The sequence below is a fragment of the Stegostoma tigrinum genome, chromosome 5 (assembly GCF_030684315.1).
Source record: "Stegostoma tigrinum isolate sSteTig4 chromosome 5, sSteTig4.hap1, whole genome shotgun sequence".
Taxonomy (NCBI): Eukaryota; Metazoa; Chordata; class Chondrichthyes; order Orectolobiformes; family Stegostomatidae; genus Stegostoma; species Stegostoma tigrinum.
This window is the reverse complement of record NC_081358.1, coordinates 91550841-91565852: the sequence shown is the minus strand read 5'-3', so window position 1 is coordinate 91565852 and position 15012 is coordinate 91550841. Positions and strand designations below refer to the sequence as shown.

At 40.8% G+C, this 15012-nt stretch overlaps 1 long non-coding RNA gene across 1 annotated transcript; it reads right to left on the bottom strand.

The window, feature by feature from the left end:
* Positions 1-695: 695 nt before the first annotated feature.
* Positions 696-11565, bottom strand: LOC125452052 (uncharacterized). Its single transcript, XR_007247447.1, has 2 exons — positions 11491-11565; positions 696-908 (listed from the first exon to the last, which is right to left on the bottom strand). It is a non-coding gene; the product is annotated as an uncharacterized LOC125452052 (long non-coding RNA).
* Positions 11566-15012: the final 3447 nt, after the last annotated feature.

The window sequence follows — 15012 nt, the reverse complement described above, 5'->3', positions numbered from 1 at the left end:
AATGTAAGGTGTTGCATTTTGCTGAGGCAAACCAAAGCAGGATTTATACTGTTAATGGTATAGCCCTGGGGAGTGTTGACCATTGGTATAGTTTCTTGCCAGGATAGAGTGTGGTTTGATGGGGAATTTGGGCAAAAATATAGAAACTGTATCACTCACATCAGGGAATCAATGATTCATTGAAACACAGGAGCGTGGAATTTAGGAACAGAAGTAGGCCATTCAAGCCTGCTCTGCCTTCAATATGATCATGGCTGATTATCCAACTCTGTACCCTGTTTCCCCTTTCCTCCCATACCTTCTGATTCCTTTAGCCCTAAGAACTGTATCTAACTCCTTCTTGAAAACATTGAGTATTTTGACCTCAACCGTTTTCTGTGGCAGAGAATTCCACAGGGTCACCACTCTCTGGGTAAAGAAATTTCTCCTCATCTCAGTCCTAAATGCCCTAGAAAATTCCCTTAGGATTTGACCCTGGGTCTGGACTCCTTTAGGAACATACATCTCCTGCACTTACACTACCTAGTCCTATTAGAATTTGATAGGTTCCTATGAAATCACCTCCATTCTTCTAACCTCCAGTGAATATAGACCAAACTGATCTAAACTTTTGCCATTCGTTAGTTTGCCTTTATAGCTAACTATGGTTACATGAGTTAGTGAATGTTGCCACAAAACACTGGTGACAGTATGAGTGTAAAATATAGATTATATAATTTTTGTTAATAATTTTAACAGCATGCCCTCTCTTGTAGCAGGTCTTGTGGTGCATTGCTGGCATCTCTGCTTCTGAACTAGAAACTCCATTTTCAAGTCTCCTGTGGAGCCAGAAGGATCAAGAACTCCAAGTGAAAGACACTCATGAAGCAGTTTGGTGTGGTCGTGCCACTGATTAGATGAGGTGTGTTCTGAAAAATAAGCAGAATTAATCTAAGAGGAGGACAAAACATGTACTTACACTTGTTTCCACATCTAGGCCACTAGCCTGTCACCGGATCTTGAAGGATGCCACTAAACTTCAAACATGGCTGACAGTGAGACTTTCTCACTGCCTTCAGGATTTGCAAACCCCTTTGGGGTTTGATGGCTAGGGATGCTATGATTGTAACATGACCGAACAGAATGATTATCATCCTGAAAATCCTGAGCTCCACATTTAGGTAATAAATGTACCTTTTCATCTGAGGTTTTTGGTGACATAGTTTCAGGGGTCAATGAGCTTCTGTGCTCAGGACAAACCAATTTCTGAAACAGAAACACAAATTACTGGAAAAACTCAGCAGGTCTGGCAGCAACAGTGAGAAGACAGAGTTAATGTTTCGAGTTGGGAGACATTTCGTCTGAATTTCTAAAACAGGAGTTACACCAATGTTTTTCTATTATTCATTCACAGAATGAGGGTATCACCAGCAAGGTCAACATTTATTGCCTATCCCTAAATGCCCACAGGGCAGTTAAGAGTCAACCATATTGTTGAAGAAATGTTCAAGAAGTAAATGAAAGCTGCAGCTAGGTGACCAGAAAATACAGGAGTTATGTCAACAACTTTAAACTCTGCATTAATTACTGAAAGAACATTTACTATATGTATTGGTCCATATTTTGCTGATTTCTTCCTGTCTCTAGAGTAGTTGAAATTATTTCAAGCCATTTCTGCCCAGTAATTCAGATAAAATAAGGACATAAAAATGTTAAGATTTTTTAATTTTTGTAATTATACAGCAGAGCTCAGTAACATTTGTAAGTAATGGGAATGATAGTAATGGAGAGGACCACCCATTGATCCTTTATGTCTGAGGAAGATGTATTTGGTTATAGGTTTGGTGCAGATGTTCACACAGAACTAAAGGATAACTACCTATTGCATTAAAACGACATTTCAGGCTGGCTAAACTAAAAGAATGAACAAGTAAAACTATGCAGAAAGGAAAGGTGTTATCTTTCTCACCCCCTACATTAATTGCAGTGTTTTCAGAAGAAATATGTAGCTTTATGACCTGTAATAAATCGGTTCAGTCCTATTGCTTTTCAAATGGTTGTTACTGTGATAATCCCTACTCATGTGGGAAGAAAAGAAGGGGATCTTGGTCTCAAGATTTCAGCTCTCTTGTTCTAGTCTTACAAGCACACTTTGATATAATACTGGGAAATGAAGTCAGTCAACGAACTGGGTTATCACAGCCAGGAAGTAGCTACTGTTGCATGTGTATATGGAGAAGCAAAACAAAGGTCTGGATAAAGACAGGGCACTCATGCTCTTCAGTGCCACGTTGCGCAAGGTACAGGTGGTGAATGAAAGGAGGAAGAGCACCTTCTGGGCAATTTCACCACTGGTGGCAAAATATTAAAGAGGAACTAATGCCAGGAAATTAGCTCCCAACCCATAGCTGTAATGATTGAAGAAGTACAATGACCTGATCAAAGTAGTCAATATAAAAATGTATTACAGCCCTACTCTCTGCTCACACCTCCAGCTGGATTTGTCACAACATTATCCATCATCACTTCCCTTCAATAACAAGACCAAACTTCTTTGCATTTCCTTATCTTTGCACTCACACATTTACCACCATCAAACCCTCAATTTTCAACTATGATCATCTCCATCAAGAAATAATCTAACCACCTCCCATTCAATGGCATTATCATCATTGTTTTCACCCTGGGAGGAGGTACTGGTGTAGTGGGAAATAGACAAATAATCAAGTGCCCCAGTTTAATACCCTGGGGTATGGGTCCAAATTCCACCATGACAACTCATGGAATTTAAATTCAATTAACAAAAATGGATGTGTAGTGGACAGCGAAGAAGATTACCTCAGAGGGGACCTTGATTAGTTGGGCCAATGAGTTGAAGTGTGGCAGATGGAGTTTCATTTAGATCAATACGAGGTGTTGCAGTTTGCAAAGGCAGATCAGGGCAGCAGTTACACACTTAATGATAAGATCCTTGCAAGTGTTGCTGAACAAAGAGACCTTGAAGTGCAAGCTCACAGTTCCTTGCAAGTGGACTTCCCGGTCAAGAGGATAGTGAAGAAGGTGTTTTGTATGCTTGTGTTTATTGGTCAGTGCATTGAGTGTAGGAGGTGGAAGGAAGTGTTGCAGCTGTATGGAGCATTGGTTAGGCCACTTTTGGAATACAGCATGTAATTCTGGTCTCTCTGCTATAGGAAGGATATTGTGAAACTTGAAAGGATTCAGAAAAGATTTACAAGGATGCTGCCATGGTTGGAGGGTTTGAGCTATAGGAAGAAGCTTAATAGGCTGGGGCTATGTTCCCTTGTTTTAAGTCAGGAGATATTGTTACAGCTGAAGAGTACACTTGGGATGGACACTTTTAAAATTCTTTCAGTACAAATAGATATGGCTGGGTAGGCGATGTATTGCAACTGTGGTATGTGACAGCAGGTGAATGCCATTGCAATCCATGATGATCACATCTGCAGTAAGTGTTGGCTGTTCAAGAACTTTGTCTCAGATTTGAGGCATTGGTGCCAGAAATTGGGGAATCATAAAATCAGACAACATGAAAACAGGTCCTTCAGCCCAACCCATCCATGCCAACCAGGTTTCCTAAAATAAACCAATCCTATTTTTCTGTCTGTATTCCTCTAAATCTTTCCCGAATGTCTTTTAAATGTTGTAATTGTAGCCTCCTCTACCACTTCCTCTTGTAACTCATTCCATATATGCACAATCCACTGTGTGAAAAAGATGTCCCTTGGGTCCCTTTTAACTCTTTCCTCCCTCACCTTAAACCTATTTCCTCTAGTTTTAGACTCCCCTGTCCTTAAGTATTCACCTTCTCTCTGCCCTTTATGATATTATAAACTCTCAGCCTCCTATGTTCCAAAGAAAAAAGCCCCAGCATCTCCCCATAACTCAAACCTTCCAATCTCAGTAACATTCTTGTAAATCATTTTTGCACTCACTCAGTTTAATAAAATCTTTCCTAAAGCAGGGCGACCAGAACTGTACTCAATACTCCAAATGTGGCCTTACCAATGCCTTTGGACTGCTGTAACATGATGGCCCAACTCCTGTACCCAGTGCTCCGACTGATGAAGGCAAGAGTGCCAAATGCCTACTTCACTGCCCTGTCACCTGTGACACCACTATCCAGCAACTAAGTACCTCTACCCCTAGGCTGCTCTGTTTGACAAAATTCCCGAGGGCCCCGCCATTAACTGTTAAGTCCAGTTCTGGTTTGTCTTACCAAAATGCAATACCTTGCATTTATCTGAATTAAACTCCATCTACCATTCCTTGGCCCAAAAGGCTTTTCTGATGAAGGGTCTAGGCCCGAAATGTCAGCTTTTGTGCTCCTAAGATGCTGCTTGGCCTGCTGTGTTCATTCAGCTCCACACTTTGTTATCTCAGATTCTCCAGCATCTGCAGTTCCCATTATCACAAATAAATTAAACCTGTTTTGGTGTCATCCACAAACTTATCAATCATGCCTCATAAATCATTAATGTAAGTGGCAAACAGTAGTGGATCCACACTGATCTTACACTGCTGGTCACAGGTCTCCAGTTTGAACAACAACCTACTATCACCATCCTCTGTTTCCTACCATCATGCCAATTTTGTATCTAATGGTAAGCTCTCTGTGGATCCCATGAGATTTAACCTTACTCAACAACCTACCATGCAGTACTTTGCATCTACCACACTGCACTCATCTATCATCTTGGTTACCCTGCAGAAAAAACTCAATCTAATTTGTGAGACATGATTTCCCATGCACAAAGCCATTCCGACTATCCCTAATCTGCCCTAGCCTTTCCAAATGCATGTCGATCCTGTCTCACAGAAACCCCTCCAGTGATTTCCCCACCAATTATTCAGGCTCACCAGTGTATAGTTCCCTGGCTTTTCCTTGCAGCTATTTTTAAATAAAGGCACAACATTAGCCACGATCTGGTCTTCTGGCACCTCAGCCATGGCTATTGATGATACATATATCTCCGCCTTGCCATTTTTTCTCTAGCTTCCCACGATGTCCTCAGAAACACTTGATGTGGCACAGGAAATTTATGTACCTTTAAGTGTTTTAAGACCTCCAGCACCTCTTCTTCTGTAACACTGACTCTTTTCAATACATCACTATTTATTTCTCAAGTTCCCCAGCCTCTATGCCTTAATCCATAAGAAAACTAATGAGAAATATCTTTTTAGGATCTCATCCATTTCCTGTGATTCTACACATAGATGGCCTCGTTGATCTTCAAGTGGTCCTCCTCTCTCTAGTTACTCTTTTGCCCTTAATGTACTTGTCGAATTTCCTTGGATTCTCTGCCAAAGCTACCTCATGTCCCCATTTTGCACTCCTGATTTCCCTCTTAAATGTACTCCTACACCCACTATGGTCCTCAAGGGATTCACTTGATCCTATACCTGCCATATGCCTTCTTTTTCTTGACCAGAGCCTCAATATCTCTAACTATCCAATTTTCCCCGCTTCTGTCAGCCTTTCCCTTCGCAGCAACAGGAACATGCTGGCCCTGAACTCTCAATGTTCTTTTGAAAACCTCTCCCTTGCCAGTTATCCCTTTACTTGTGAACAGCCCTCCCAATCAACATTTGAAAGTTCCTGTCTACTATCACTAAAAATTGGCCTTGCCCCTATTTAGAAGTTTAACTTGTGGACCAAACCTGCCCTTTTCCATAATTGTTTTAAAACTGATAGAATTATGGTCATTGGTCCCAAAGTGCTTCCCCACCAACACCTCAGTCACTTGCCCTGCTGTATTTCCCAAGAGGAGGTTGAGCTTTGCTCCTTCCAGAGTAGGGCCACCTACAAATTGATTGAAAAGGGGAGAGGTACCTGGCCACAATGTTTCAGAAGGCAGTCACACTAACAGGAAATTCCAGTTGTTGCAGTCGATATTGGTTCCATGAACATAGGTACAACTAAGAAAGTAAATCTACTGAAGGATTTTGAATAGCTCAGTAAATTGAAAAGCGGAACAACAGAGAAAATAATCTCTGGACTCCTATATCAGTCAAATGCAAATTGGCATTGAATAAATAAGATTAGACAGGTAAATATATGGCTCAGAGATTGGTAAGGGAGAAATTGATTCCAATTTGTGGGGCACTGGAACCAGTACTGGGGAAAGTGAGAGTTGTTCTGTTGAGATAAGTTCCATAAGAACCATTTTGGAGCCAGTATCCTGGCAAATCGTACAACTAAGGTTGTAGTTAGAAATTTAAACTAATTTTGGGTGGGGGAGGAGGGTTCAACTGAAAGCTAGTTTAAAAAAATAAAAAGAAACAAGAGAGCAGAGACGCAATGAAGAGGAAAGCAACATTCAAAATGTGACATGAATATAAGCAAAAGAGCGCAGCAGAAATTAGAACCAGAAAATATTATTGGCAAAAAATCAAAACCTATGTCTGTGTATCTGAATGCACTCAGCATTTGTAACAAAATCTCAACTGAACAAGTCAGATGGGCACAGGGTAAAATGAAAGATAAATTTGCAGAATGCATCAGGGATTATTTCTTAGAGCCATACACAGCACAACTCAGGACCAGGCTAATTTAGTTCCAATTATGGGTAAAATAGAATGGATTGGAATTTCCTTTATAGTCATTAAGGTAGAACTAATAAGAGATCTCATAGTTCAGGATTCTCTCGGGGGCAATGATCACAATATGGCAGAATTTCAAATTGAGGGAGAGCATCTTGAGTCTCAAACCATTGTCATCAAATAAGGGCAATGACAGATGTATGAAGAAAGAGTTGACTGAAGCGGATTGGGAAAATAGACTCGGAAAGGTCAATAGATGAGCTGTAGCAGATATTTCATAATGCTTCACAAAAGTTTGCTCCAATCAAAAAGAAGGACTCGTTGTGAAGGTTGAACCAAAGTTTTTAACAGCAATGTTCAAGTAGAGTACCCAATCAAAACCCAGGACATACAATACAAGTGGCAAAAATTAACAGTAGGCCAGAGTATCGGGAATGTTTTAGGAACCAGCAGCGGATGACTAAAAAGCTAATAAAAAAGAGAACAATTTGATTATGAAAGTAAATTGGCAACAATTATAAAAACAAAAAGCAAGGAATCCTACAGGTAGATACATTGCAATAGAATTGCTGAAGTGTGTGTGGGACTCTTGCAGGGTATGAATGAGGAATTAATAATACTGAATTGGCAAGTAATTTAAACCAATATTTTGCATTGATCTTCATGGTGCAAGTCACTAAAATCAACCCAAAGATATTATTTAAGCAAAGTGCTAATTGGAAGAAAAATAATGCAATGGACTCGATCTGAGGGACAAAATATTTGCCAATCTAATGGGACCAAAGGTAGACAAGTTGCCAGGACTTGATGATCTATATAATATTTTAAAGGAAATGATTATATTGGCAGTGGAGGTTATGGGAGAAAGATTCCGGATCTTATTGGATTTCGAAAGGTTTCCAGTGAAAATGAAAACCACCAATGTGACACTTCTGTTCAAGAAGAAGGGAGACAAAAAGCAGGCCAGTTAACCTAACCTCTGACATTGGAAACATGCTAAAGCACATTATTAAGGAGGAAATAACAGGGCATTTAGAAAAACTGAATGCAATCAAACAGAGTCAACATTGTATTATAGTTTTGTGAAAGAGTAATCATGTTTGACAAGTTTTCTAGGGTTCTTTGAAGATATAACAGAGTTGATAAAGGGGAACCAGCAGATACATTGTCTTTTGATTTCCAGAAGGCATTCAATAAAATATCACATGAAAGGTAAGGGGACAGTGAATCCCCTTGATATCAGGACTTCATTTCGTTAAATGTAGCATCAAGGAACCCTAACAAAACTGGAAGCAATGGATAACAAGTGGAGAACTCTACATTGGTTGGAGTCATACCTGGCACATTGGAAGATAGTTGTGTTTGTTGGAGGTCAATTATTGCAGGTCCAGGATATCTCTGCTGGAGCTCTTCAGAGTAATGTCCTCGGCTCAAAGATACTAAGAACTGCAGATATTGGAGTCAGAGTCAACACAATGTGGAGCTGGAGGAACACAGCAGGTCAGGCAGCATCAGAAGAGCAGGAAAGTCAACTTTTCTGGTTGGGACCCTTCTTCAGAGCTAGGCTCAACCATCTTCATCTATTGCATCAATGACCTTCCCTCCAATATAAGGTCAGAAGTAGGGGTGTTTGCTGATGATTTCAACATGTTCATCATAACTTGCAACTACTCACATATTGGACCAGCTCATATCCAAATGCAACAAAACCTGGACAATGTCTTGCCTTAGGATGACAAGTGGCAAGTAACATTCGCACTACACAAATGCCAGGCAGTAAGCATCTCCAGTAAGTGACAATTAACCACAACTTCTTGGTAGTCAGTGGCGTTAACATCAGTCTTGGAACCCTTATCTGAGAAAAGATATACTAGCATTGGAGGCAGCTCAGGGAAAGTTCACTCAGTTGATCCTAGATATGGAAGGATTTTTATTTGAGGATAGATTAAGTAAGTTGTACTCATTGGAATTTAAAAGATTGAGAGGTGACCTCGTTGAAATACTCAAGATCCTTAAGGGACATGACAGGGTTAATGTTTCTCCTTGTAAATCAGCCTTAGGCCAGAGCAGTAAACTCAGAGTAATGTGTCACCCAGGAAGCTCAGATATGAGGTGGAAGATCTTCTCTTGGAGGGGAGTGAATCCGTGGAATTCTATGCAAGAGATAACTTTTGAGGCCAGGCCGTTAGATATATTAAAAGGATAGATAGGCAGACAGACAGATAGATCAGTAGTAAGGGAATCAGGGTTATAGAGAAAAGGCAGGAAAGTGGAATTGAGGATTATAAGTTCAATCATGATCTCTGAATGCCTTGCAAATTCGATCAGCTGAATAGTTTACTTCTGCTCCTCTATCTTAAGATTATATATTTGAAAGTGATGAGTTTAGAGGGCTATGGAGATCAGGTTGGAGAATGGGGCTAGCTGGGTAGCTTTTTTGGGAGCCGTTATAGACATGATGTTTTGAATGGCCTTCTACTATACTGTTAAAGTCTATGATTTTATGGTTGTGGAGCTAGATCAGTTAAAAAGGAGGTAGATAGATTTTTGAAACAGTGGGGAGTTGATAACAATGAAGGGTGGCACAAAGGAGGAGTTGACACCTGGGACAGATCTTGTAACCATGTTGCAACTTGGCTAAAATATTAAGTCTGAACTCTTAAGACTGACACCAATGACTATCCAGGATAAATTATGACACCAATTGCAAGAGTAGAATAGCGATTTGTAGTAATGGTTAGCATCAGAAAGGGAACTTGCCTGTTGAGTTTGAAATCTAGTGGTTGTTGGCAGTAAAATGCATGTGTCTGAACTGGTTTGCTTCAAGCATTTGGTTTGAGAGCCAATCAATTTTTAAGAATGAGCGATTGTGCTTCAGATTAAACCTATGAACCATTATAAATTTTCAATGAATACATTAGTTCTCTATTTCAACAATTTAAATGATCATGCTTTTAATCACATTTACACACTTTTCCAAAAAGTAATTCAAAACAACCTTTACCCAAGAACAAAGCATAAGTTGCCTGAAATACATTCATCCATTATGTTTGTTTTGTATCTCCCTTACACAGCATGCCAGTTGGAAACATTACTGTTTTGGGAATCATAGGTAGGAATTTTCACACAAACTCAAAAATTGTTCGAAATCCTTAAACATATGTGCCGAGCTAGTTTGAAAATTTCACGACTGAGATATATCAGGAAGGCCTATGACTCCTTCAGAAAAGATAACATTAAGTCATAACGGTCATTGAAGAGCTGGTGCTGACGCAATGGGCTGATGGCCTTCTTCTGCATGTAACAATTTGAAATGCAACTTCTGTGTTAACTCTTCGCAAACATAACCTTATACAACCATGTTGGACTCAAAACCCCATTCTAACCCCATCTCCAAGGATAGACCAGCTGAATTTCCCCAGTTTTTCTTTACTTCAAAAAATTCCTGACATTGATTTGCCATCTGCATTGACTGACTGTAACTAGTCGACACCATCAGGGGCTGTGAACTCAACAGGAGTTTAACTGGATGAGCTAAAAGGTCATTTTTTCTGCTCCTGAATGCTATCCAGTTGTTCCTTGTTGATTGAAAGGGAAAGTTGAAAAGTGGAATCACATTTTGTATTAAAAGTAGATTTAATGTACGATGAATGGCTGAGGATCCTGAGATTGTATTCATTAGAGTTTAGAAGGCTGAGGGGGGATCTAATAGAAACATACAAGATAATGCATGGCTTAGAAATGGTGGCAGCTGGGAAATTGTTTCTGTTAGGCGGGGAGACTAGGACCCGTGGGCACAGCCTTAGAATTAGAGGGGGCCAATTTAGAATGGAAATGAGGAGACATTTCTTCAGCCAGAGAATAGTGGGCCTGTGGAATTCATTGCCACAGAGGGCAGTGGAGGCCGGGACGTTAAATGTCTTCAAGGCAGAGATTGATAATTTCTTGATCTCGCAAGGAATCAAGGGCTACGGGGAGAGTGCAGGGAAGTGGAGTTGAAATGCCCATCAGCCATGATTAAATGGCAGACTGGACTCGATGGGCCAAATAGCCTTACTTCCACTCCTATGTCTTAAGGTCTAAAAGTAACATTTCATTAATAATGTCAGTTCCTGGTTTGATGGTGAATGTGCTGACCAATGTGGCAATACCCTAAAAATGAAGAATGTCCATTTATGAGACCTTTGAGTCTGTATTGTGGCATGGAGTGGGTTTTCAAGAAATTATGGAAGAAAACTAAAAATGAAGTTAAGGAGGGCTATTTGCAGAAAAATAGCCTCTTCAGTCCATGCGCATTACCTGATCAACAAAGCAGGAAGTTGTTCTTGGCTTTTTTTAACGGTAATCTTGGACTATCACTAACAGGTTTATGAATGGCAGCTCAGGACAATTCACTTTTCTCCCCCATTCCATGGAAAGCAGTACTTGTCCGACTGAGATCACAAATACAGTGTAGAGCACACACAGTTTAGGAATCATTTGGTAATAACCACATATTGTCTTGCTACTTCATTCAAACAGGGAATGATTCATGGCATTGGAGGAGGCCATTTGGTCCATCACATCCAGTCCGCTCAGAAGAATGGAAAAACGCCACTTCCCAAACTATCATAGACCTGACCTTTTGGCTCTTCTTTCACCTCCACCTTCCAGCAAATCACACCTGTCCCCAGCATTGTACTGCTTAAAACCTGTTACATCTTGAACTGTTTCCAAATCAGTTGAAAAGGTGATTGATTTGATGTATGAACCCTGCTTCTTTCCACAGATCTTGCCTAACCTGTAAAATATTTCCTACCTTTTCCATTGCTGTTTCATACTTCTGACATCCACAGCATTTAACTTTTATCCTAAGGCTCCTGATTATATTTTAACTGACATCACTAAGGAATAACATGAATAAACATTTCCCAAATTAACTATAATGATCTTGAAGCTCTCGTTACACACCTGTGACTTGATGTTGAAGTATTCCTCCAGGAGTAATAGAATAACAAGCAACAGTGCTGTGGTGAACAAGTTTTGTCTCATTACTAGTCAAATAATTCCTATTCACAGCAGAAGGTGGAAAGACAGGTTCTGTGAAATGCGGTTTAAAGTGGGCAGTAGACTCGTCTTAACTCACCTAGGTTGTTTGCAGCAATTAGCTTTGACGTTTAATAGTTCAGATTCTGAGTCACTGACAGACTCACAGTCTCACACATTTTCAAATTGAGGTTAAGCAATAATAAGGAATAATCTTTGTTGTTGCTGCACAATTTTGCAACATGACAGAAGAATGCTTCTTTAATACAGAATTAATACTAGGCAGAAGAAGGCTGGTCTGCACTGGCTCTCAGATCAAACATCTTACTTCGTGCCTTTCTCCTGTCTTCTCCTCATGATCTAGCCCATTGTTCCTTTTGAATTAACCATCTAATTCTCAATAGAATGCATTGATTGAACTTGCCTCCACTACATTGTAAAATACAGACCCTAACTACTTGCTGTGTGGAAAAGATGTTCCTCAAATCCATTGTGCTTGTTTATTAATTAGTCTGACTATCTGCACGCTCATTCTTAATGCTGTCATAAGTGCCAATATTTTCTCCCAGTTTACTCTGTCCAGGTTTCACGTGATTTTGGATGCAACAATTTAATCTCAGGCTTCTGTTCACCAAAAAGAATAATTTCAGTTTCTCAATCAATTTCTTAATGGAAATTCCTCATCTGTAGAAGGATTCTTGTAAACCTCCTCTGCACTCTCTCCAGTGCCTTCATATTGTTCCTTAGTTACTGTAACCAGAACTGAATGCAATAATGCAGCTGAAGCCAAACTAGTATCTTATACAACTTCAGCATAACCTTCTTACTCTTACACTCTATGCCCCTAATAATAAAGTCGACGGCACAAATGCTTTATAACTGCTCTCTCTCGGTTGGCCTTTTGGTAATGATTGCACAACATTCAACACCATTTTCTCAGATACTGAAGCAGTTTGTGTTCAAATGTAGCAAATCCTGGACAATATCCAGCCTTGGGAAGATAATTGGCAACTAACATTTGCACCATCCAAGTCCCAGGCAATAATTATCTCCAAAAAGAAAGCATTGAATAAATGTCCTTGACATTGAATGGCATTACCATTTCTGAATCCCTTTCCATCAACATAGAACAGAGAACAATACAGAGCCGAACAGGCCCTTCAGCCCTCGATGTTGCGCCGACCTGTGAGCTAATCTAAGCCCATCCCCCTACACTATCCCATCATCATCCATATGCTTATCCAAGGACTGTTTAAATGCTCCTAATGTGGCTGAGTTCACTACATTGGCAGGCAGGGCATTCCACGCCCTTACCACTCTCTGAGTAGAGAACCTGCTTCTGACAGCTGTCTTATATCTATCACCCCTCAATTTGTAGCTATGCCCCCTCATACAAGCTGACGTCATCATCCTCGGAAAAAAACTCTCACTGTCCACCCTACCGAATCCTCTGATCATCTCGTATGTCTCTATTAAATCCCCTCTTAGCCTTCTTCTCTTCAATGAAAACAGACCAAGTCCCTCAGCCTTTCTTCATAGGGCCTTCGCTCTAGACCAGGCAACATCCTGGTAAATCTCCTCTGCACCTATTCCAATGCTTCCACATCCTTTCTGTAATGGGGTGACCAGAACTGCAAGCAATATTCCAGGTGAGGCTGCACTAGCGTTTTGTACAGTTGCAGCATGACATCATGGCTGCGGAACTCAATCCTTCTACCAATAAAACCTAACACACCGTAAGCCTTCTTAATAGCACTAGCAACTTGGGTGGTAACTTTCAGGGATCTATGTACATGAACACCAAGATCCCTCTGCACATCCACACTACCAAGAATCTTTCCATTGACCCGGTATTCTGCCTTCCTATTATTCCTCCCAAAGTGAATCACCTCACATTTATCCGTATTAAACTCCATTTGCCACCTCTAGGCCCAATTCTGCAGTTTATCCATGTCTCTCCGCAACCTGCAATATTCTTACACACTGTCCACCACTCCACTGACTTTAGTGTCATCTGCAAACTTACTAACCCATCCACCAATGTCTGCGTCCAAGTCATTTATAAAAATGACAAACAGCAGTGGTTCCAAAACAGATCCTTGAGGCACACCACTAGTAACCAGACTCCAGGCTGAATATTTTCCATCAACCACCACTCGTTGCCTTCTTACAGAAAGCCAGTTTCTCATCCAAACTGCTAAATCTCCCTCAATCCCATGCCTGCGTATTTTCTCCAATAGCCTACCATGTGGAACCTTATCAAAGGCTTTACTGAAGTCCATGAACACCATGTCAACTGCCCTACCCTCATCCATATGCTTGGTCACCTTCTCAAAAAATGAGGTTTGTGAGACATGACCTGCTCTTGACGAATCCATGTTGACTATCTCCAATCAAATTGTTGGTTGCTAAATGATTATAAATCCCAGCCCTCATAATCCTTTCCAACATTTTTCCTACAACAGACTTAAGGCTCACAGGTCTATAATTACCTGAGTCACCTCTACTGCCCTTCTTGAACAAGGGCACAACATTTGCAATCCTCCAGTCCTCTGGTACTAATCCTGTAGACAATGAGGACTCAAAGATCAAGGCCAAGGGCTCAGCCACCTCCTCCCTAACTTCCCAGAGAATCCTTGGAAAAATCCCATCTGGCCCAGGGAATTTATCTACTTTCACACCTTCTAGAATTGATAGTACCTCCTCCTTACTAACTTTAATCCTTTCAATTCTAGTAGCCTGTAGCTCAGTCTTCTCCTCTACAATATTCTCCTTTTCCTGAGTGAAAACAGATGAGAAATATTCATTTAGCACCTCTGATCTCCACAGCGTCCACACACAACTTCCCCCTTCTGTCTTTGACTGGCCCTATTCCTACCCTAGTCATCCTCTTATTCCTCACATACCTACAGAAAGCTTTAGGGTTCTCCTTTATTCTACCTGCTAAAGTCTGCCCAGGTCCCCTCTTTGGTCTCCTTAACTTTCTCTTTAAATCCTTCCTACCAAATCTGTAACTCTCCATCGCCTCATCTGAACCGTCTCGTCTCATTGTCACATAAGCCTCCCCCTTCTGCTTAACAAGAGATACAATTTCTTTAGTAAACCACGGTTCCCTTTCCTTATCACTTCCTCCCTGCCTGGCAGGGACATACCTGTCAAGGACATGCAATATCTGTTCCTTAAACCAGCTCCACCATCCCCTGCATTTTGCTAACCCATTCTATCCCTCCTAAGTCTTGCCTAATCGCATTATAATTGCACTTGCCCCATCTGTAATGCTTGCCCTGTGGCATGTTCGTATCCCTTTCCATCGCTAAACTAAATGTAACCGAATTATGGCCACTTTCTCCAAAGTGCCACTAAATCAAACACCTGGCCTGGTTCATTACCAAGTACCAGATCCACTGTGGCCTCCCCTCTTGTCAGCCCTTCGACGTACTGTGTCAG